Raw genomic sequence first — 23,605 nt, 5'->3', positions numbered from 1 at the left:
AAAACGGCGACTGGACCACCCCCACGATGATGTCTACGACAACCTACCACCTAGTCAACGTCAAGATACAGCAAACTACCGACAACTGCCGACCCATTAGGACGTCCACGTACGACCGCACCTAAGATTTTTATAGGATTTTTACTTCATGGCCCCAATTGGATGATATCGTGGAACGCTTTAACCAGAACATGGTTGATAATGCAATTAAATATTTGTGTTATTAATATCTATTATAATAAGAACTTTTAAGTAGGATTTCTGATGAGGCTTGGCCTGACATTGTTAAATACAAAGATAGACACAAAATGCTGCAGTACTCAGCGGGACAGGCAGCATCTCTGGATAGAAGGAATGAGTGACATTTCAGGTCAAGACCTTTCTTCAGTCCAACTAAATTCTCTTTGTCGAGAGGTAACCAATTCTACAGCAGCCATGTCAGCGAATTACACAATTGCTGGAGTAACTCAGGAGAACATAGAGAGGTGATGTTTCGGGTCTGGTGGGGGTAAATGTTAGAAGACAAGAGGGATAGGACAAAGCATGGCAGAACCATGTTCCCCATGAATGCACAATTAATCTGAAGACAGATCCCAACCCAAACATTCACCTATCCATGTTCTCCAGGGATGTTGCCTGACCTGCTAAGTTACTCCAGCACTTTGTGTCTTTTTTTTTAAACCAACAACTGCTATTCCTTGTTTTTACATCAGTGAAAAGTGTTTTTACTAATTCAGGTGTAGAAAACATAGAGATTTATATGATGGAGCATGTAAAATATTTCGAAAATGAAATCAGTACATTGGATTCATAACTATCTCGGCCAATAATTTGTTTTTTTCCAATTCCATTTGCAAAGCCCTTGGCCACAAAGTTCAGGTGTAGAGCACCCAATGTTTAGACTTTGCTTTGGGATTTGCTTCCTGTATTGCATCCAGTGGGGTATTTGTAGATTGTGTTGCTCCTGTGTCATATTTAGAAGGGAATTAGGATATGCAATATTTTTGCACATGCAAAGTTTTCAATGTGGGCATTTTGTGATGCTAATAAATGAGGAACGTTGGTTTGATGCTAGCAATGGTAAAGTGGAGCAAAATGACTCGGCTAGTACCATGTGTTCGCACACACAAGGTGAAACTGGCGGGTGGCAACTGGCAAGATCCCCACATCTATGTAATTTGAAAGGATAAATAATTATTTGCAAGTTACTTGCTGATAGATTTATGGAGTGTTTGTTGAAGTGAGGTACCTTTTAGTGCTTTTCCAGACTTTATGAAAAGCTACAGGGGTGTACTTTGCCAATGGAAGGATTATGCGTCTTCACATCAAGGTTTTAGCAAGATCCTTGTGCTGCTAGTGCCGGTGCCTTGGTTACTATTCCCACACAAGTGCAACACAGCAGGGAGAACGATGTGAGGGCTCACAGACCAGAACAATCATTCAGTAGCATGAGGAGATTAAGGGGGAATCCGCCTTCAGCAGGAAGCCCAATCAAACAAGAGTCGGGGAGTAATTTATATTTGTACATCTCAGCAAGGGACAAAAAGAACTCAAGGAACAGAAGCAGAAGTAGTCCAAATGATTATCCCATCTTATTCAGGAGTAACATACAGGCAGCCCCTTAAGGCACTTTACATGTTCAGTCTACAACTCTCATTGTTCTCCTGGTACCCAGAAATTCATTTACTTTTGTTTTGAATGTGTTCAATGAATAGGCATTGACAATTCTCTGAAAAAGACAATGCTAAACTCTTATAATGGTTTCCTTACCTCATCAAAACATGACCATCAGGCTTCACAGTATATTAATACTATAAAGATTCCCCTCTGGGACACTTCCTGATCTCACCACACTTTTGCCTCTCATTCCATACAGTGGGAAAAATGTTTCTTCTTACTATTTCCATTGTCTTTACTCTCTGTCACAAACTGTTCTGCAACCACCAACTTCATCCCTTATTCTGGAAAATATCTGAAACTGTCCAGGATGCTGTTGTATTCTTCACAGGTTTTGCATGTCTCCCGAGTTTCCTCAAAACAGCCAGCAGACATATCTACCCTATCAACCTCTTTCAGAATATTGTCTAAATCAAAACCCTGTAGAATATAGGGCAGTCATACTCAAGGACTTCTCATGAAACAACATCTTGGCTCTCAGTAATGGAAGATAAAGCTCACCACTAGTGAAGTGATACTGGGATTGAACATGAGGCCAGGATTGAAGGAGTTTGTATACCTTGCAGGATTAGATGGCTGTGGCCAATTATAGAGAAAGAGGAAGGGATACAAGACCACTGAGAGATTTGAAAAGAAGGATGAGAGTTTTAAAATAAATTCTTCTTAACTAGGACCATGGTAGGGCACCAAGCCCACTGTTGCAGGCAGACAAAATCCATATAGGACACAATTAGCAGAGATTTAGATGGCCTCAGATATTCAGAGAGCAAAACAAGTCGTCATACCATATGCACAAGTATGGTGAGGCGTAGCTACAATGAAACACTTGCTTTGCAGCAGCATTACATACACATAGATTCAGACAGCACACAAAAACATAAATTATATGTAAATTCTATAAGACGTTGCAAAGAAAAAGAATGCACAAAAATAGAATGACAATAATGTAACACCAGACAATTAGAAAACAAGTCCAATGACTGCAATTGGTTATCCATACTATTCCCTCGCTGAGGTAGCATTAAGGTTGTGTAGGTCCGTTCAAGAAACTGATGGTTATAACAGCATGCCTGTTGCTGAACCTGGTGATATGGGACTTCAGGCTAATGCACCTCTTGCCAGGTGGTAGCAGTGAGAAGAAGATTTGGAATTATTGATTAAAGATGCCGCCTTCTTGAAACTGCGCCTCATGTAGATGCTTTTGATGGTAGGGCAGATAGCAAGTTCAAGTGTTATCTGCAGGATTGCATTGGCATAGTGAAGGCTAGAATTAATGATGACTTGGATGGGAATTTCAGTAGCAGAGGAGCTGTGGCCCTTGTGGTGTTTGGTGATGACCTGGAAGTAGAAGTTGCCAGTCGAAGTGATGATAGGACAGCTGAAGTTCAACCTGGGAGGGAATAGATTCTTGTAGATACAACAGCAAACCAATTATTTCCCCAGGAAAATGTAGATTGTCACTATTTAACTTTTTAAATTGTAGGAAGGATAATCTGGTATTAGTAGAATCTCCATGCAAATGTAAGTCTAGATATCGATTTGGTAAATCCAGGTTACGTTCCTTCCAATGGCCCATGTATTCACCCTCTAGTATGGTGTCAGAACTGCTCCTCGTGTTCCCAGACATTGTGTAACCATAACAAAATAGTCCTTTTGACGTTACTTATTTTAATATAAAGATTGCATTTCAGTTGTCTTCATGACGTGATGAAATCCATTTGCTACTGTGTTTCTCATTCATTCACTCGACTATTGAAGAAGTGATAAATATAAGCTCTTACAATTAAACTCTTAAATGTATATTAATACATACTATATACACAAAATACATTTTAATATAAACATCCACCACAGTGCCTCCTCCACATTCCTCACTGTGATGGAAGGCGAAAAATTGTTCAAATCGCCTCAAGCCCTCCATTGACAGGACGATCTTGACTCCCGTATCCTGCAAATTTTGGGCCCTCCGCACCGAGGCGATCAGCCCCTGCATCAGGTGGATGTCAGCTTCCCCGTGCCAGACGATCGGACCCCGGGTCGGGGCTGGTCAAGCCTCTGCGGCGTTGGAGCTTCCCGACTAGCCTCTCCCGAGACTGTGAGCTCTTGATGGTAAAGTCTGCAGGCCATGGTTGGAGCAATCCCAGGCAAGGGATCGGCTCCAATGTAAGTCCATGCTCTGCGGTGAGGCCCAAAGTCAGTCCTAGGAGGCATCCAGCTCCATCGATGGTAGACCGCAGAGCAACCGGAGAATGCGAACGAGATTAGAAAATTAATCACAGCTCCAGCAAGGTAAGAAACTGAAAAAAAAAAAAATCCCCTCCCCCTCCCCCTCCCCCCACATAAAACAAACCGGAGAACATTTACACACTAAAACTAAAAATTAAAAAAAAGACGAAAAAACATTATTTTGCATTAAGCAGATTTCACCTGCTCTCTACAAATCCATTCTGCTTCATTATTGCAAATAATCAAGGTATTCCGGTGCTCTATGCATAATGATAGACTGCAATAATTTCCTGATCATAGATGTAAGCCCAACCAATCTTCAATGCACTAATTTCTTAAATAGTGGAGAAAATGGCGCAATTTTTTAAAATCTAAAGGAATGATTCCCAAATTGAGATTATTTTGGAAGGCTATGTTGAAATGTCTAAGATGCTGTCTGATTCTTTTGATGCAACTACTGACACAAACAAATTATTCTTCAATGCTATTTTCTAACTTTCATCCACAATATCGCCTCTACTTATATTAAGGAGTCTGCATTGCACTTAACTACATTCATGTGTCTGGTAAATTCCAATATTTTTCATAATGACTTTGAAACACCTTGCACTCATTTAGTACTTCTTACTCTTACTTTTTGTTGTAATTTGTACTTCTTCAGAGTCCTATAATTTGTGGGTACTTTATTTTATTTAATGTTGCTACTAATTTCCAAGACTCTTTTTTTGCAAAGTAGAACTCGAGGCTTTTAAAAGTATGAACTAATTCTTTACCAGTCAAAAACTTTTTTGACACCATCTTTTGTTTGATCCATTAGCGGATTTGTCCATTTAACTTGGAGTTGTCTCTGTTTTATTTCAAGGGAATTCATCTGGTTCAAATCTAAAAGTTCAGTAGTGCTTTATGTTTCTCTTTACAATACCATGTTGTATGCCATTGTATTTTCATTATTGTTGAATAAATGTTCATAAGTCTCCAGACTGCCAAATCTGCCTCATTACTCTGCTGCATTCAATATTACTTGTGTCTTGTCATACCTGGGCCGTTTTTGGTGTGGATTTTGCTCTCCTGAATGATCACTTGAATCACAACTTCTAAGGTATGAACTAGACTGCTGAAGTAAATGTTAAATTTCTCCATTAAAACCATCTTGATTTATTTAAGTGATGCGTTTTTATACACACACCCACACACACACACACACACACACACACACACACACACACACACACACACACACACACACACACACACACACACACACACACACACACACACACACACACACACACACACACACACACACACACATATATATATATATATGCACACGCACACACTATATATATATATACTAGACTAAGTGGGACCCATTGGGTCCCATGCTCACACAGGAGTGCTGGTCCTCCAACGCAATATTCCACCTCTCCACCAATTTCAATTTTGGTGGCCAGTGGGGGGGGGGGGCTTTCTGGAGTGCTTGTATGGGTGTTGTGGACCAAAGGGACTGGTTTCCAGAGGGCTAGTATGGTCATTGTGGGCCGAATGGATTCTTGGGCTGGCAACTCAGTCACTCAGGCCTGGTGTGCTGGCAGCTCAGTCATTCGGACCTGGTAGGCTGGCAGATCAGTCACTCGGGCCTGATGGGCTGGCAGCTCAGTCACTCGGGCCTGGTGGGCTGGTAACGCAGTCACTCATGGCTGGTGGGCTGGCAGCTCAGTGACTCACAACTGGTGGACAGGCAGCTGACTCACTCACGACTGGTGCGCTGGCCGTTGACTCAATCATGGGTGGTGGGCTGGCAGTTGACTCACTCACAGTTGGTGGGTTGGCAGTTGACTCACTCACAACTGGTGGGCTGGCAGTTGACTCACTCACGGCTGGTGGGCTCAAACACACACATTCCATCACACACACTCCATCTCTCAAACACACACCCTCCATCTCACACACACCCACATACACACCCTCCATCTCACACACACATACCCTCCATCTCACACATATACACACCCACCATCTCACACTCACTCCATCTCTCACGCACACACTCACACCATCCATCACACTCTCACACACTCACACACGACATATATATAACAGTAAAACTCTTGAATCTACTCATGCGGTTGAGCGCAGCCTCTTCCCTGAGCGGGACTTCCGCAGTAAGTGGGACTTCTGGAATGTGCACGACATACAGTTCAAGCAGCACCATGCAGACCAACCCTTCAATTCAGTTCAAGCAGCACATTGCAGACCAACTATTCAATTCAGTTCAAGCAGCACCATGCAGACCAACCCTTCAATTCAGTTCAAGCAGCACATTGCAGTTCAAGCAGCACAGTGCAGACTCACAGTTCAGTTCACTCACGGCGTAGACTCACAGTTCTGGACTCAACACTCACTCACTGTCTTCCGGTGTGACAGACTCACGTCTGGACTCCAGGGCTTTATTCTCCTGGACCCCCGGAAGGAGCGTTACCTTCATCATGATGACTGACAGGCGAGAAGAGCAATATGCTGATCTCACGATTTTTCAAACATTCATAACTTTATTATTATTTCGCCGATTGACTTCCGGTGGTGCTATGGCGACTTGAGACATGCGCCATTTAGCTCCGCTCCGCAAAAATTGGAAAAACGACTGAAAATAATAAACGGACTGAAGAACACCGCTTACCGACAGATGCTTGTTGTCGCGTAAGTGACGTCAGCAGATATCAACCCGACTCCGGTATTTTAAATGACCGATAGACGTACCCAAAAAGGAATCTTCCCACACCTCCTAGAAGACCCAAAGCCACACGGGGGAAAATACTTCAAGTGGAAAGTGAGGAAGTTTCTGAAGTCTCTGAGGAAGAAGTCGCTACTTTGACTATGGAACAAGAGAAAACATAAAGCTATTAAAGATTTATTGGGTGAAAAACTTGAAAAGCTGGATACGAAACTGGGTGAGCAACTTACTGTTGTAAAGTCAGACATCGCTGCTGGCAGAGCAGAAATATGTGATAAGATCGATAAGGTACAAGTCCGCATAGAGGAGGTGAATTCCTCTTTGAGGGGGGAAATCAAAAGGACTGAAACTGACATCAGCAACAAGTTAGAACCCATTCTCGTTACTTCAAAAAAAACGCAGCGAAGCCATCCGAGAATTGGAATCTGCGACTACAGAACTCACTAACACAACACAACGACTGAAGATGGAATTAGAGCGTGTTTCTGGGCAACTTGCCAAGATGACTGAAAAATGTCTTGATCTCGAAGGGTACTCTCAACACCAGAATTTAAAGATTGTCAGGGTGAAGGAAGGAAAAGAAATTGGTAAAAACACTCGCGATTGTGCGGCTCAATTACTCCAAGAGGTATTTAACCTGGATGAAAGACCCAAACTGGCGCGGCCAGGACCCACAGCTCAACCAAGGTAGCTGATTCTGAACATACACCACTCCTACATTCTAGGCGACATCATGAAAAAAGTGGCAAACAAAAGAAATCTGAAGGGGGTAGGGGTAGAGTAGTAGAGAGTTAGAGGTAGAGGCAGGAAGAGCGAACGTGGAGAGTCATCGCAAGTGAGAATTAGTGAGAATTAGTTACGGGAAGTCATGGAAAGTTAGGGGAGTCTAAGGAGTGACGGGGAAAGGTGAGAGGCCCAGGGATAGGGCAGAGGTTAAGAGAGAGAGAAAGGGGTTGAGTAAGTGTTGGGAGGTATTTAGTAAGTAGTGGCAAGATGTGGGGAAGTCTAGAGATTGTATTGGAATGTGTGGGGGAGCTGGGGGGGGGGGGGGGGCTATGAAGGGTGGTAGAGAGGGGGGGGGGAGAGAGAATACTTGCTCTGTCTATGCAACTGCAGGTGGAATTAACAAACTACTATAAGTTCACCGACTTTGAATCAGCTAATAGTTTGACATATCTTCATATTTGACATAGACTTCAATTGTGTATTGGACCCATATTTGGACAAATCTTCACAGCAAAGGAGATACATTACAAAATCAAAATCCAGTGAACTTCCAAATACTTATATAAAAAACACAAACATAACCAATGTATGGAGGATTGCCAACCCATCCAGAAGAGAATATTCTTTTTTTTCAGGTGTTCCCATAACGTATACACAAATTGATTATTTTCTGGTGGACGCAAAATTGATCCCTTTTACAATCAATCCTAAATATCATAACAACATCATTTCTGACCACTGTCCATTAACTTTCTCCTTAAAACTAGAAGGAATGCATAACAAATAAACGTTTTGGAGATTTAATGCCCAAATATTAACTGAACCAGGTTGCTGTGATTATCTGAAGCAACAAATGGAACTATTTTACGAGACAAACGCCACACCTGGTATTTCGGCTTCTTTATTGTGGGAATCTTTTAAGAGCCTTTATCAGAGGCTCCATTATTTAATATCAAGCTTATCAAAACAAAAACTACAGGTCGGAACAATTGGAATTAGAAAAACAGATTAAACAGCTTGATTCAGAAAACGCGATAGATCCATCTACTGTTAAACATAATAAGATACCAGCATTAAAATTCAAGTTAAATCAAATCCTCTCTGCAAAAGTTATTTTAAGTTTCGAATTTGGTGAAAAACCACAAAAATGTCTGGCACGCCAACTGAGAAAAATGGAAAAAGATCACACCATTCAAAAATCAGATCAGAAAAAGGTGAGCTGCTTACAACTTCTTAATGATATTAATGAAAGATTCCTAAAATTCTATCAAAATTTATATGCATCTAAAACTTCAGCCAAATCCACAAAGATCAAAAACTTTCTTGACAATTGCAACCTTCCACCACTCAATGAGGTGGAATGAGAGAATTGGGAGCAGAGATTACAGTAAAAGATATTGAAGAGACTATCAAATCACTTACTTCTAATAAAATAAAATATATATATTTTTTAATTAAAAAAAATCACTGAATAATGGGTAAACGCCAGGTCCAGATGGGTTCAGTAATGAATTCTATTAAAAATTTCATGACTTAATTTCCCCACGCTTGCGAGCCCTTTATATACACGCTTTTAAAGAACAGACGTTACCACAAACTTTAGCCGAATCAACTATCACATTGATACCTAAAAAAGACAAAAATCTTGAAGAGCCTGGATCTTACAGAGCTCTTTTAAATACAGATCAGAATTTAAATACACATACACAAGACTGTCATTCTATGGGCCCAAATATATTAGACAAATGCATTAATAGAAAGGCGGATACAAGTAAATTAATATCCTACATTTACAATACCCTTTTAACTGCACACATCCCATCTTCTGAAATGCTTAGGCGAGCATGGGAAGATGAATTGGGTTTACTAATCTCAAAGGATAGTTGGGAGGAAAGCCTTTTATACATACATTACTGCTCTCTTAATGTTAGGCACTCCCTGATACAATTTAAAATACTGCACAGACTCTATTATTCAAAGTCCAAATTGAACAAGATCTTCCCAAATGTCTCTCCTATTTGTGATAAATGTCTACTCCAAAAAGCGACTCCAACCCATTATTTTGCTTCCTGCACAAAGTTACAAAACTTCTGGAGGAGAATATGGTGTCCTTGCCGGATTTATGGCGACCTTGCCGGACATATGGTGATATCATATATAACAATTATAGCACGGAAACAGGCAATCTTGGCCCTTTTAGTCCGTGCCGAACACTTATTCTCCCCAAGTCCCATCTACCTGCATTCAGACCATAACACTCCATTCCTTTCCCATCCATACACCTATCCAATTTATTTTTAAATGATAAAATCGAACCTGCCTCCACCACTTCCACTGGAAGCTCATTCCACACAGCTACCACTCTCTGAGTAAAGAAGTTCCCCCTCATGTTACCCCAAAACTTTTGTCCCTTAATTCTCAAGTCATGTCCTCGTGTTTGAATCTTCCCTACTCTCAATGGGGAAAAGCTTATCCACGTCAACTCTGTCTATCCCTCTCATCATTTTAAAGACCTCTATCATCCCCCCTTAACCTTCTGTGCCCCAAAGAATAAAGACCTAACGTTCAACCTTTCTCGGTAACTTAGTTGCTGAAACCCAGGCAACATTTTAGTAAATCTCCTCTGTAATCTCTCTATTTTGTTGACATCCTTCCTATAATTAGGCAACCAAAATTGTACACCATACTCCAGAATTGGCCTCACCAATGGCTTGAACAATTTTAACATTACATCCCAACTTCTATACTCAATGCTCTGATTTATAAAGGCCAGCACACCAAAAGCTTTCTATACCACCCTATCTACATGAGATTCCACCTTCAGGGAATTATGCACAGTTATTCTTAGATCCCTCTGTTCAATATTTGACCTTTTCCAAAATACTTAAAATTAAATTGGACCCAGATATAAAACTGATCATATTAGGTATGCCAGAGGGCTGCATTAAGTTAATGATATTTCAAAGACGTTTCCTCAATTACGGCCTAATAAAGGCAGAAAAATTAATACTTAAATTTTGGAAACAGACAACAATCTCCACAGTGAAGATGTGGATTACAGATATGTCCGAGATTCTACACTTGGAAAACATTAGGCTTGTCTTGGCGGAAAAACCAGATCAATTTCTTAAGACATGGATACCCTTTATTGAATTTTTACACCAACAGAATGGTTAAACACAAATTCAAATTTAAATCCGCTGCTCTGATGGGTGGGGATGGGGGGGGGGGGGGGGGGGGGGGGAAAAAAGTATACCTCAATTTTTTATTTTCTTATTTCCTTTTCTTTCTTCTGCACTGCTTCGGTAGCTTAGGGGTCTTTTCCCTGCTCTTTTCTACTTTATCTCTTCATTCTTTTTTTCTTCTTTCCTTGGTCTCCTTTTTATTTTTAAATTTATGTTATACGGTTAAAAATGAACCATACAATAATTGCATTATTGTTATGCCGATCGTCTTATCCTTGTACAATTGCTTTTAATTTTTTTTAAAATTAAATAAATAAATAAAATAAAATTATTTTCGCCGATTGGAAAAAACCTTGGGGCGGTTGGAGGAGAGGAGGACGGTGAGGATGATGATAACAATCATAGCGATATAGGGTAGTGTTTTTTTCTAAAATGTATTTACCACGTAGAAAGGAAGTGGTCAAGATGAGACTTTTAGTAATAGTATAGATATATATATATATACTGCATTCAGAAAGTATTCTGACCCCTTCACTTTTTCCACATTTTGTTATGTTACAGCCTTATTCTAAAATTGATTAAATTCATTTTGTTTTATCATCAATCTATACACAATACCTCATAATAAAGAAGTCAAAACAGGTGTTTAGAAGTTTTTGAAAATTAATTAAAATTAAATAACTGAAATATGTTATTATTAGAAACCTTATTTCCATCAGTCTACGACATCGTAGTCCTGTTGAACCCTCTGACAACCTGGGTATAAACCCTCTAACAACCTGGAGGTAAAATGCTCTATTGATTGTGTGTCTAATGTTTGTTCTGTTTATACAATTCCTGCGCCGCCTTCTTCTGCAAGAAAGAGGGAAGAGTTATTGAAAGTTGGAGGAAGGAACTGCAGATGCTGGTTTACCATGAAGATAGACACAAAATGTTGGAGAAGCTCAACGGGACAGGCAGCATCTCTGGATCGAAGGAATGGGTGATGTTTCGGGTCGAGATCCTTCTCCAAGTCAACTCAAGTCAAGTCAAGTCAAGTCAAGTCAAGTCAAGTCAAGACAAGTCAAGAGAGTTTATTGTCATGTGTCCCAGATAGGACAATTAAATTATTGCTTGCTGCAGCACAACAGAATATTGTAAACATAAATACAGAACAGTTCAGTGTGTCTATATAGCAAAGACCATATATATAAGATAAATAAACAGATTAAGTGCAATAGGCTGTTATTGTTTAGAGTTTGTTTGATGGCGAGTTGGCTGTGGGGAAGAAGTTGTTCCTGAACCTGGATGTTGCAGATTTCAGGCTCCTGTACCTTCTACCTGATGGCTGCAGAGAGATGAGTGTGTGACCAGGATGGTGTGGGGTCCTTGATGATGCTGGCAGCCTTTTTGAGGTAGCGACTGTGATAGATCCCTTCGATGGTGGGGAGGTCAGAGCCGATGATGGACTGGGCAGTGGTCACAACTTTCTGCATTATTTTCCACTCCTGAATGCTTCAGACTGAGAGTCAGAGGAGAGGGAAGGGTAAGGTGTGAAAACAAGGCATCAAAGGGGCCTAACATTGACAGTAGTGGAGGCCCAGGATAGAAAAGTCAGTATGGGAATGGGAGGGGTATTTAAAGTGTTCAGCAACTGGAAGATTGGGTAGGTTTGGGAAGACTGTGGAGGTGTGAAGTGAAACGATTTCTGATTATGTGTTATCTCTGTGTGTTTCATTGTCGACTTCTCCGAGCTAACAATGATTTTACTTCGGAGTCACGTGAGTGACTACGTGAAGACCCCGCCAGTACACATGTGTGTCATATCGTCTATCGCATTGCGTTACGACTGGCAGGGTGGATGTAATTTTCCTGCCAGCAACAGACCTGAGGTAAGTTTTTTTTTAAACTTTTCAGGCTTAAATCTTCTTGCAGGAACCTTTACTTAGAGGTCCTGCTAAAAGTCCGGGGCGAAGTCGGGACGGAGGGGAGATCCCAGTCATGAACTTCAGGGAACCTCAGTCACGGGGAATCCCGCCCACGGACCTAGGCGCTCGGAAGACCGCGGAATGCGGGTAGCAAGCGACGGTGAATTCACCTTTGAGCTGCTGGCGGTAGAACCAGCGGCTTCATATTGGTGGAGAACCCGCTCGGGAGACCATGGAATACGGGGAGCGGATGGCGGTGGATTCGCCTTCGAGCCGCTGGCAGTAAAACCAGCGGCTTCATATTGGTGCCGGAGGCACCTGGAGAACCGGCTCCATAGACTGCGGGATGCGAGGAGCGGACGGCGGTAAGTCGCCTACTGAGCCGCTGGCAGTAAAGCATTGTTTATGCTTCCATACGTTTAACTCAGCACGGATGATTGACAAATTAAAATTCAGTTTTATGGGATTATAACATTAAGTTAATATTCCATTACTGTGCCTGAAGTACCTCCTCATCATTTGGCTGCTGCTGAGAACATAACCCTCTGACCTAGAATATGAAGATATCGTCAACTTAAAACCTCCCAGGCCTAGGGAAGCTGAGATATGGGTTGTTAACATTGTACTACGTCACTTCACCGATGGGCACCAGCAACATCCCTGTCCATGGTCATACTCACGTACTAGTGATTATGCCATGGCACTGAGTACAATGCTACGGGTCCAGTCATTGCTACACTGGATAGGATGATCATATCTGCGGGCTATAATAACATGTTTTGTTTATGATTAGTCAAGCAGATGAGACAGGGACACAAGACCAAACGAGATGTTGCATATCCCATGGACCTTTTGTTACATGTGATCACACATCTACACCAATATGTCAAGGTTCCCATGAGCCTTATAGACTCTGACAGCAATATTGTTAGTTACATAAAATCTTGTTAGAAGGAATCACTACGAACCTTCTCCAGATGGTTATATGGGTCTGGCATATACAGGAGGGTACATTGACATTGAGTCTCATTCCACCAGGACCGCTACACCTCAGCAGCAGGGATGGACCACATCCTAGTGGTTGCAGGATGGTCAAACTATTGATCTGTCCAAATATTCAGAATAAACCTATTGCCAGATCAGGGGTATTGCCAACTCTATGTTAGGTATGGTTCATACTTCCTCCAGGTTGAGGGAGGTTACTATCGCCACTATTATTCATTAATAGCATCAACATGTCTATATCTATGTCATGGCTGAATGCATTCTTAATGTTCACTCATCATTGGCCTACTGATGCAGTGTATGACGCCTGGACTCGTTTCCATGGCATGAAATCACAGAGCTTTAAAATCTTCATGTAGTCAGTCACGTGACTCCGAAGTAAAATAGTAAGATTAAAAGAGAACTTACCAGTTTGAAATTTGATCTTTATTTTATGAGGAGTAAGGTGGAGGGATTACGTGCCTTCCACGCCCACCCTCGATCATAAAGTTCAACTGGTATCCTATTTCTCTAATCTTACTATGTTCAGTTCATTTACTGTTGTCTGTGATTTCACACCGCTGCTTTGAAGATTGACATGCATGCGTACTGGCGGGGTCTTCACGTAATCCCTCAACGTTACCCCTCATAAAATAAAGATCAAACTTCAAACTGGTAAGTTCTCGTTTAATCTTACTATTTATTCCTCATTTTCCTTGAGCCACATCCCTATGATGTCTTGTTTTCATTTACTGTTATCTGTGATTTCCCACTCTCTGTCTGAAGAAGGTTGACCCATCGCTTTTGATCCAGAGATACTGGCGGGGTCATTTCACGTCTATCCCTCAACGCTTACTCCTCATCAAACTTCAAACTGTAATGGTTCTGGTGCTTTTTAATCTTACTACTTTATTTATAAAGCGCTTTTTTAGACAACATCAGTTTTCCTTGAGAAATCAACACATTACCTACTTTGATGTCCTATGTAAAAAATTTTAAAAGCCTTACAGGAACAATGTCTCTCTGTGTCACACTTTCCCTTGACTCTCAGTCTGAAGAAGGGTCGCGACTGCAGCCAAAACGTCGCCCATTCTTTTGATCCAGAGATGCTGCCTGTCCTGCTGGCCAGCATTTTGTGTCTATCTTATTGAAAGTTGTATTTGGATATTGTGCTTACTGGGTTGAATTGAGAGTGTATGCAACATGTAGAGATGGTTCAATGGTGCTTTATTGACACATGCGCACTGCACAGCAAGCGCATTACAGTAATTGTAAAGGCACAGGTCAAAATGCTGCCGCACAATGGGCTTACCTTTCAGCTTATTTGAAAGAAGCTGCACTGCGCCATTTACTAATTTAAAATGTCCATCATCCAGTTTAAAATGTGTTTGATGTGCAGGGGTGGACCCAATCCAGGAAGTCGCATTAGGGCCGAACTTCAGCGTCTTCTTTGTCGTTAATTCCCAGGCTTAAGGCCTGCTCCCGACAAGACAGAATTGTGTAGGGAATAATTATCTTCTCTCATTGCATCCAACCTTGAAGACACTGGAAGCAATACTCCCTCCCTCCTCCGCGCCAATCCTCGCGTTGGTCATCGCCAGCAGATCACTCCTCCTCGGCTCTCCGGTCTTCCCCCCTCAGACCGTGACCCATCGAGGCTTTGTTCATGGCAGCGAGCCTGGCCAGTTGCTGTGCGTGGCTGTGGGGGGCTCGGCATCTTCCCCCTACAGACCACGCACCCACCGGCTCTTCCTTGACCCGGCTGCTTGGTCTCCTGGGTTCCACGCTCCAAGCCTTTTGCTGCTGAGCGGCATCTCTGGATGGGTATGAGACCTGCAGTACAGGCAATCTTCAAAGGTTTTGATGCTGGACTGGAATGTTAGGTCCTAATTACTACTCCGAAAGGTAATTGGTGCAAGAGCAAAACATTAGAGAATGTGTGATGCAGGTTCGCGTAGAATTTGGAATTATTTTCTAATGGGTAACATCGTTAGCAGTAGCAACCCCTAATTGAAGAAATCCAAAAATGTAATGGAAATCAAGAAAGATTACAGTGCTGAGGTGTAACCTCTGCAATCCCTGCGAGTGGTTGCTGCATCATTGTTGCTTGAAATGGAGATGAGGAGGAATCTCTTTAGCCAGAGGGTGGTGATTCCGTGCAATTCATTGGCACAGGTTTCCGTAAGTGGCGGGCTGTTAACAGCTGCGGCTCGCCTGTAGTCCGTCTGTTTTTACTTTGTTGTTTTCTTTTGTCTTGTTTTAGTTAAATGTTAGTTTATTAGGTTGTGTATATGTGTGGGGGCTGAATTCGATGAAACATGTTTTTTTGTCTCTTCCTTCGGGGGAATGCAACTCTTCTTGTTGTGTCCCCCTTCTCTGCCTCCGTCTGCGCTCCAGAGGCAGAGCCAGCCAGGACTTACCAACGCGAGGCTGGCCGAATTCGGAGCTGAGGCTGTGTTCCGGCATTCCAGTGGTGATGGCCCGGGTTCGGGGCTTCGGGTCTGAGGCATCGACCTGAATTCGGGACTCGGCCGCGGGCCCAGTGGACGACATCGTCGGGAGCTCGCAGGTCACAGGTTGGTGACCTGTTTTTCCAGAGCTCCCGCAACTTCAACTGGATCCGCTGGACTGGAGGGCGGCATCTTCAGCAGCTTCTACCACCCCGGGCCACAGAGCTTGAACCGGCCCGTTCGCGGAGCTCGGTTGAGCCACGGGGACTTACTCACCATCATCCGGCGGGGTCACAACAACGGAAGCCTGGATCGCCTCAGCGCAGAGGGAGAACAAGGAGGGAGGAGACAGAGATTTTATGACTTTTGCCTCCATTACAGTGAGGAGGTGCCTGGTGAACTCACTGTGGTGGATGTTAATTTGTGTTTATTGTATGTTTTGTTATTTATTATTATATGTATGGCTGCAAGCAACAAAATTTTGATCATGCCGAAAGGTCTAAATGACAATAAAGGAATCCAATCCAATCCAATCCACAGATGGCTGTGGAGGCCAAGTCATTGGGTGTTTTTAAGATGGAGATTGACAGATTAATAAGGGTGTCAAGGGTTATGGGGAGAAAGCAGTAGAATAGGGTTGAGAAGGAAAGATAGATCAGCCATGACTGAATGATGGAGTAGACAATGGGTCAAATGGCCTAATTCTGCTCCTATGTTTTATAAACATGAAATGATAGAAAGTGGGTCTCAGCTTCAAAGAGCTCTCCATTGAAGGCATAGTGCAACAGCATTATAGATTTCATGGAGGTGAAAGGTGGTGGGCGCGCGACCTGTAGGGGAAAGATGCCGAGGCCCCTACAGCCACACACAGCAACTGGCCTGGCTCGCTGCCATGAGCAAAGCCAATACAGACAGCTACATATCAATATCTCATAGAGACATATATTTCATGTTTCTTTGTGAACTTGCTGACTGGTTTTGTCCTTATTTTTCTAGAGTTCATTTCAAGTTAAGTCAAGAGAGTTTATTGTCATTTGCCCAGATAGGACAATGAAATTCTTGCATTGCTGCAGCACAACAGGATATTGTAGTCATATATACAGATCAGATCAGTGTGTCTATATACCATATATATATACACATGCATCAGTAAACAGATAAAGTGCAATAGGTAGTTATAGTTGTGTTTAATAATCTGATGGCTGTGGGGAAGAAGCTGTTCCTGAATCTGAATGTTGCAGATTTCAGGCTCCTGTACCTTCTACCCGATGGCAGCGGAGAGATGAGTGACGTTATCGCTCCAAATATTATTGGTGAGGCATAGATTAGTATTTCGCACATTAAAGAAGTCATTATGTGAGTAGAGACATAGAAAAACATCAACCAGGCTAAAAAGAAGTTCACCCAGGAATGCATGTTCCAATTTCCTAATGGGTGTGAAGATTTGCATGCACAATTTGTGATAAGTAGGTTTAAGTTTTGAGCAATGGTAAAATTGGTGGGATAGGGATTTGAAGATATCTCCATGCAGTTATACCACTTGACATTGGAGTTCCTCCAATCTTTTTGACCTCTACAGCTCTCCCCTCACGCTGCCACTTTATTGCATGCCTGGGGGGCTTTCTGCTTCACAATCGATTGATAACATAATCCACATAATAAATGCTGACCTTGCCAGTGAAACCTTATAATGAGAAAAGAGAGCAGAATTTCTAGTTAGTATTATCTCATTCAATATAATAACAACATCCTATAATTCTTCAGATGCGATGGGTGATGTGGATATCCCTTGGCAATAGGGAGATAGGTTGGAATTTACGCTTGGTCTTCAGAAAAATGGAGTGGCGTTTTATATCATTAGCATCTTGCACTGCAAGTAAACTGCCAAATTCTTATTATATTTTATATCGATGCAGCACATTCAATGATTTATTTGAAGATAATTTGAAACAGTTGTTCTGTGCTGCTTCAGAATTGGATGACAAAAGTTTTCCTGTGACGTCCATTTATAGCAAGTAACTGATTCTTTCTAAGAAGCAAATGGTTCTGTCCAATCAACCTGTGAATTTAAGGAGCTACCAATCCAGTCTGAACATTATGCACCATGGTAACACCTTTTCTTTGATGAACGGTTTCCACTTCATATTTCGTAATCATTTACCGACAGGGCGATCATGGTGGCACAGCGGTAGAATTACTGCCTTACAGCGCTTGGAGCACCAGTGACCCGGGTTTGATCCTGACTACAGGTGCTGTCAGCACGGAGTTTGTACGTTCACCCCGTGGGTTTACTCCGATATCTTCGGTTTCCTCCCACATTCCAAAGACGTACAGGTTTGTAGGTCTAGAGTATGTACCAGAGGACCAAACACCCTCGACCACTGCTACACCACCATCAGATGCCTATCGCTCATTCCCTCGCCCTCACTTCGGTAAATCCGACCATACCGCGATGCTGTTTCTTCCTGCCTACAGGGGGGGGGGGGGGGGGTTGCAGATTCCAGATACGACCTTGGTAAGGCCATCAAAAAGGCCAAAAGGGACTGGAGGATGTTCAGCAGCTGTGGCGGGGGTCTGAATCCAATCACCTCATTCAAGGAAAAATCAGGAGGCAGCTCAAATGTCAGCGAAACATCACTCCTTGACAAGCTCAATGAGTTTTACGCACGCTTTGACAGGGAGAATACTGATGTGCCTTCCCGATCCCCCATTCGCTATGATGGTATTTCAGTCACAATCACAGAGGCCAACATCAGGAAATCCTTCAGAAAACCCTCGAAAAGCGCCTGGACCTGATGGTATACCGGGTCGTGTTCTAAAAACCTGTGCGGACCAACTGGCTGGAGATTTTACGGACATTTTCAACCTCTCACTTCTGAGGTCTGAGGTCCCCACCTGGTTTAAAAGGGCATCAATAATACCGGTGCCAAAGAAGAGCAAGGTGACATGCCTCAATGACTATCGACTAGTGGCACTAACGTCTGTGGTGATGAAGTGCTTTGAGAGGTTGATCATAGCACAAATCAACTCCTACCTCGACAAAAACCTGGACCCTCTTGCAGTTCGCTTACCGCCACAACAGAACAACAGCGGATGCGATCTTGCTGGCTCTCCACTCCGCTCTGGACCACTTGGACCACTTGGACAACAAAAACTCATATGTCAGACTGTTATTCATTGATTACAGCTCGGCATTTAATACAATCATCCCCTCCAAGCTGGTTACCAAACTCGCGGAAATGGGTCTCTGTGCATCCCTCTGCAATTGTATCCTCGACTTCCTCATTCACAGACCACAGGCTGTTCGTATTGGTGGAAATGTGTCAGCCTCAATAACAATCAACACGGGAGCACCTCAAGGCTGCATGCTTGAAAGGGTCAAGGGTCAAGGGTCAAGAGCTTCAAATTCATCTCTGAAGATTTTTCCTGGTCCGAGAACACTGATACAATTATTAAGAAAGCTCATCAGTGCCTCTACTTCCTGAGAAGATTACGGAGAGTCGGTTTGTCAAGGAGGACGCTCTCTAACTTCTACAGGTGCACAGTGGAGAGCATGCTGACCGGTTGCATCGTGGCTTGGTTCGGCAACTTGAGCGCCCTGGAGCGGATAGGACTACAAAAAGTAGTAAACACTGCCCAGTCCATCATTGGCTCTGACCTCCCTTCCATCGAGGGGATTTATCGCAGTCGCTGCCTCAAAAAGGCTGGCAGCATCATTAAGGATCCACACCATCCTGGCCACACACTCATCTCCCCGCTACCTTCAGGTAGAAGGTACAGGAGCCTGAAGACTCCAACGACCAGGTTCAGGAATAGCTACTTCCCCACAGCCATCAGGTAATTAAACTTGGCTCGGACAAAACTCTGAACATTAATAGCCCATTATCCGTTTATTTGCACTTTATCAGTTTATTTATTCATGTGTGTATATATTTATATAAGGGTATATGGACACACTGATATGTTCTGGAGTCATGCCTACTATGTTCTGTTGTGCTGAAGCAAAGCAAGAATGTCATTGTCCTATCAGGGACACATGACAATAAACTCTCTTGAATCTTGAATCTATTTACATTATTAATGATATCTATCTGGAAAACAGAGAATGCATCTTGTCTCAATAGGAGATAGATTGCAACCTATTTATTAGCATGATCCAGCTCCCAAATATAGGTTTTCAGACTGTTGAAACAGCAGGATAAATTCCAGTGGTTCAGCTTTTATTGTTCACTTTGTCATAAAGCTAGTCTTCTAAATTTATGTTGGGATATCAAAACCTATCAGATAATGGAAAGATTGAATTCAGTAGCTACAGATGGCTGCCAAGGATATAAACATAGACAGTAGAAGTGTAGAAATAAAGAACTGCAGATGTTAGTTAATACACAAAAGGACATAAAGTGCTAGAGTAAAGAGCCTGTCCCACTTACGTGTCCTTGGCACGCAAATTACACAACCTCGTCGTCGCGTTGAGGTGCATGGGCATCGTATGTCCGCGCGGGGCCGGTCCTACTGAGAAGCGCCGAGAGGTATGTAGTTGTGCGCGACATCGCGCGGGGCTCCGAAATTTTTGTAGGGAACTAAATCTTCGCGTGACCACGAGGTGGCGTAATTAGCGTGCCAAGGACACGTAAGTGGGACAGGCCCTTAAGATCATAACATCATGTGACTGGAGCAGAATTAGACCATTCATCTCATCAAGTCTACGCCATCATGGCTGATCTATCTCTCCTAACCCCATTCTCCTACCCTCCCCATAACCTCTGACACCCGTACTAATCAAAAATCTATTAATCCCTGCCTTAAATATATCCACTAACTTTGCCTCCATAGCCATTTGTGGCAAAGAATTCCACAGATTCACCACCCTCCAACTAAAGAAATTCCTCCTCATCTCCTTCCAAAAAGAACGTAATTTAATTCTGAGGCTATGACCTCTAGTGGAAACATCCTCTCCGCATCCATTCTATCCAAGCCATTCACTATTCTGTATGTTTCAATGAGGTCACCCCTCATTCTTCCAAACTCTCATCATATGTTTACTCAGCATGTCTGGCAGCATCTCTGTAACGATTCGGATTGAGAGCCTTCAATTAAGACATTTTAGATATGAGAGCCCTAAGCCATATTTGCACAGTTAATTTTATTTTAAAAAGAGAGGAATACTATTTAAATGTCATAGAATCATACAGCGTGCACATGCCAACCAACATGCTCCATCTACACTAGCCCCACCTGTTTGCATTTGGCCCATATCCCTTTAAAGCTATCATATCAATGTACTTGTTTAAACTATTCTTAAACCTTGCGATAGTCCCAGCCTCAACTACCTCCTCAGGCAAATTGTTCCATACACCCACCATCCTTTGTGTGGTTTCCCTGGTCCTCAACCTTCACCCCACCAGCCTCCGCCTCCATATAACCACATAACAATTACAGCACAGAAACAGGCCATCTCGACTCTTCTAGTCCGAGCCGAACACGTATTCTCCCCTAGTCCCATATACCTGCGCTCAGACCATAAACCTCCATTCCTTTCCCGTCCATATAACTATCCAATTTATTTTTAAATGATAAAAACGAACCTGCCTCCACCACCTTCATTGGAAGCTAATTCCACACAGCCACCACTCTCCGAGTAAAGAAGTTCCCCCTCATGTTACCCCTAAACTTCGGTCCCTTAATTCTCAAGTCATGTCCCCTTGTTTGAATCTTCCCTACTCTCTTCATTTAGTGGCGGTGGGTGTCTGTCACTGAAACAGGCAGGTGAGATTTCACATTCACCTTGTGTGTGCCTCTCTCTCTCTCTCCCTCCCTCCCTCCCTCCCTCTCACACAGGCATGAATGGATGAACTCCGCGGGCCAGGCAGCATCTATAGAGGGAAATGGACAGGCAACCCATTCTTCAGGCTGCCTTATGTCTCTCCCCCCCCCCCCCCCCTCCCCCCAACCCCCACCCCCACACACGAATGCTGGAGAAAATCAGCGGGTGCAGCGGGTGCAGCGGGGCCGAAACGTTGTCTATTTCCTTCGTTCCATAGATGCTGCTGCACCCGCTGAGTTTCTCCAGCATTCGCGTGTGTGGGTGGGAGAGAGACATAAGGCAGCCTGAAGAATGGGTCGCCTGTCCATTTCCCTCCGTAGATGCTGCCTGGCCCGCGGAGTTCATCCATTCATGCCTGTGTGAGAGGGAGGGAGGGAGGGAGGGGAGAGAGAGAGAGAGAGAGGCACACACAAGGTGAATGTGAAATCTCACCTGCCTGTTTCAGTGACAGACACCCACCGCCACTAAATGAAGACACCCCCATCTGTCTCCCCCTCCTCTCCCTCGACTCCCCCACCTTTCCCTCGCAACTCCAGTCCCGTCCCGACCCCCTGGGAAACTGAAGGTTTCCAGCTGTAATTAAAGAGTTCCCACGGTAGACTGTAAAACTGGGACCCTGGTTCTGGACTCCCCCAACATCGGGAACATTCTTCCTCCATCTAGCCTGTCCAATCCTGTAGATACGATTAGACAGGTATCTAGTTATTTAATTCAATTAATGATTTCTATCGCCCAGCCTCTCATCTTTCAATCGGGTTCGGCCAGGAAGGATCTGCAGATGCTGGATTAAAACGAAGATAGACACAACATGTAGCTCAGTGGGACAAGCAGCATATCAGAAGGGTCTCGACCCGAAATGTCACCCATTCCTTCTCCCAAAAGATGCTGCATGCCGTCGAGTTACTCATTCTCTTTAAACCGGCATCTGCTGTTCCTTCCGACACATGCACAAGAAATAGGCAACTTTTCGGGCTGAAACATTGCCTATTTCCTTCGTTCCATAGATGCTGCTGCACCCACTGAGTTTCTCCAGCATTTGTGTGTGTGTGTGTGGGTGGCAGTTGGGGGGAGGGGGGGGGGGGGTGTGTAGAGAGATAAGGCAGCCTGAGGAAAGGCTCGCCTGTCAATTTCCCTCCGTAGATGCTGCCTGGCCCGCGGAGTTCCTCCAGTTAGAAACTGCTTTCAGACAAAAAGAGACACAAACTGCTGGAGTACAATAGCTCAGCAAGTGAGAGTACAATAGCTCAGCAACACTCAAAAATGAAAAAGAATAAAAATGTGATTATTTCACCTCCCTTCAACTATTTTGTGTTTCAGCATGAGAGGGATTATAACATTAGAGACATTCCCCTTGTAGTGATGTGTTATTGAAGAGTTGCAGACATCAATCTGATAGTAAAAAATATATTTATTTAACCTCACCTTATGTCCCTTCTGTCAAGCTTCCGGTTTGCCGTTTGCAGGAGTTCCCACGGTACTCGTAAGAGTCATTACGGATATCGCACGGATATCGCACTTGCATCTGCACTCATACAATGTTGCAACGCTGCTCAAGACACTCTTGGAGAAATTCAAAAATGTTTGAATTTTCTCCCGACCTTACCTAGTCACACGACTGCCTGCCGTCAGCGCCAGGGAGGTCCTCGGTGGTCCACGAATGCCGTACTGCTATCACAGAAGGTTCCCACGATGTTAAACTCTTGTTAGGTCTTGCTTCAGGTCGCACCGTGAGATCGCCCTTTAACTTGTTCAACCTTTCTCTGTAACTTAGTTGCTGAAACCCAGGCAACATTCTAGTAAATCTCCTCTGTACTCTCTCTATTTTGTTGACATCCTTCCTATAATTAAGCGACCAAAATTGTACACCATACTCCTGAATTGGCCTCACCAAT

This window comes from Leucoraja erinacea, chromosome 1, assembly GCF_028641065.1.
Source record: "Leucoraja erinacea ecotype New England chromosome 1, Leri_hhj_1, whole genome shotgun sequence".
Classification (NCBI taxonomy): Eukaryota; Metazoa; Chordata; class Chondrichthyes; order Rajiformes; family Rajidae; genus Leucoraja; species Leucoraja erinaceus.
Note: the sequence above shows the minus strand (reverse complement) of the source record.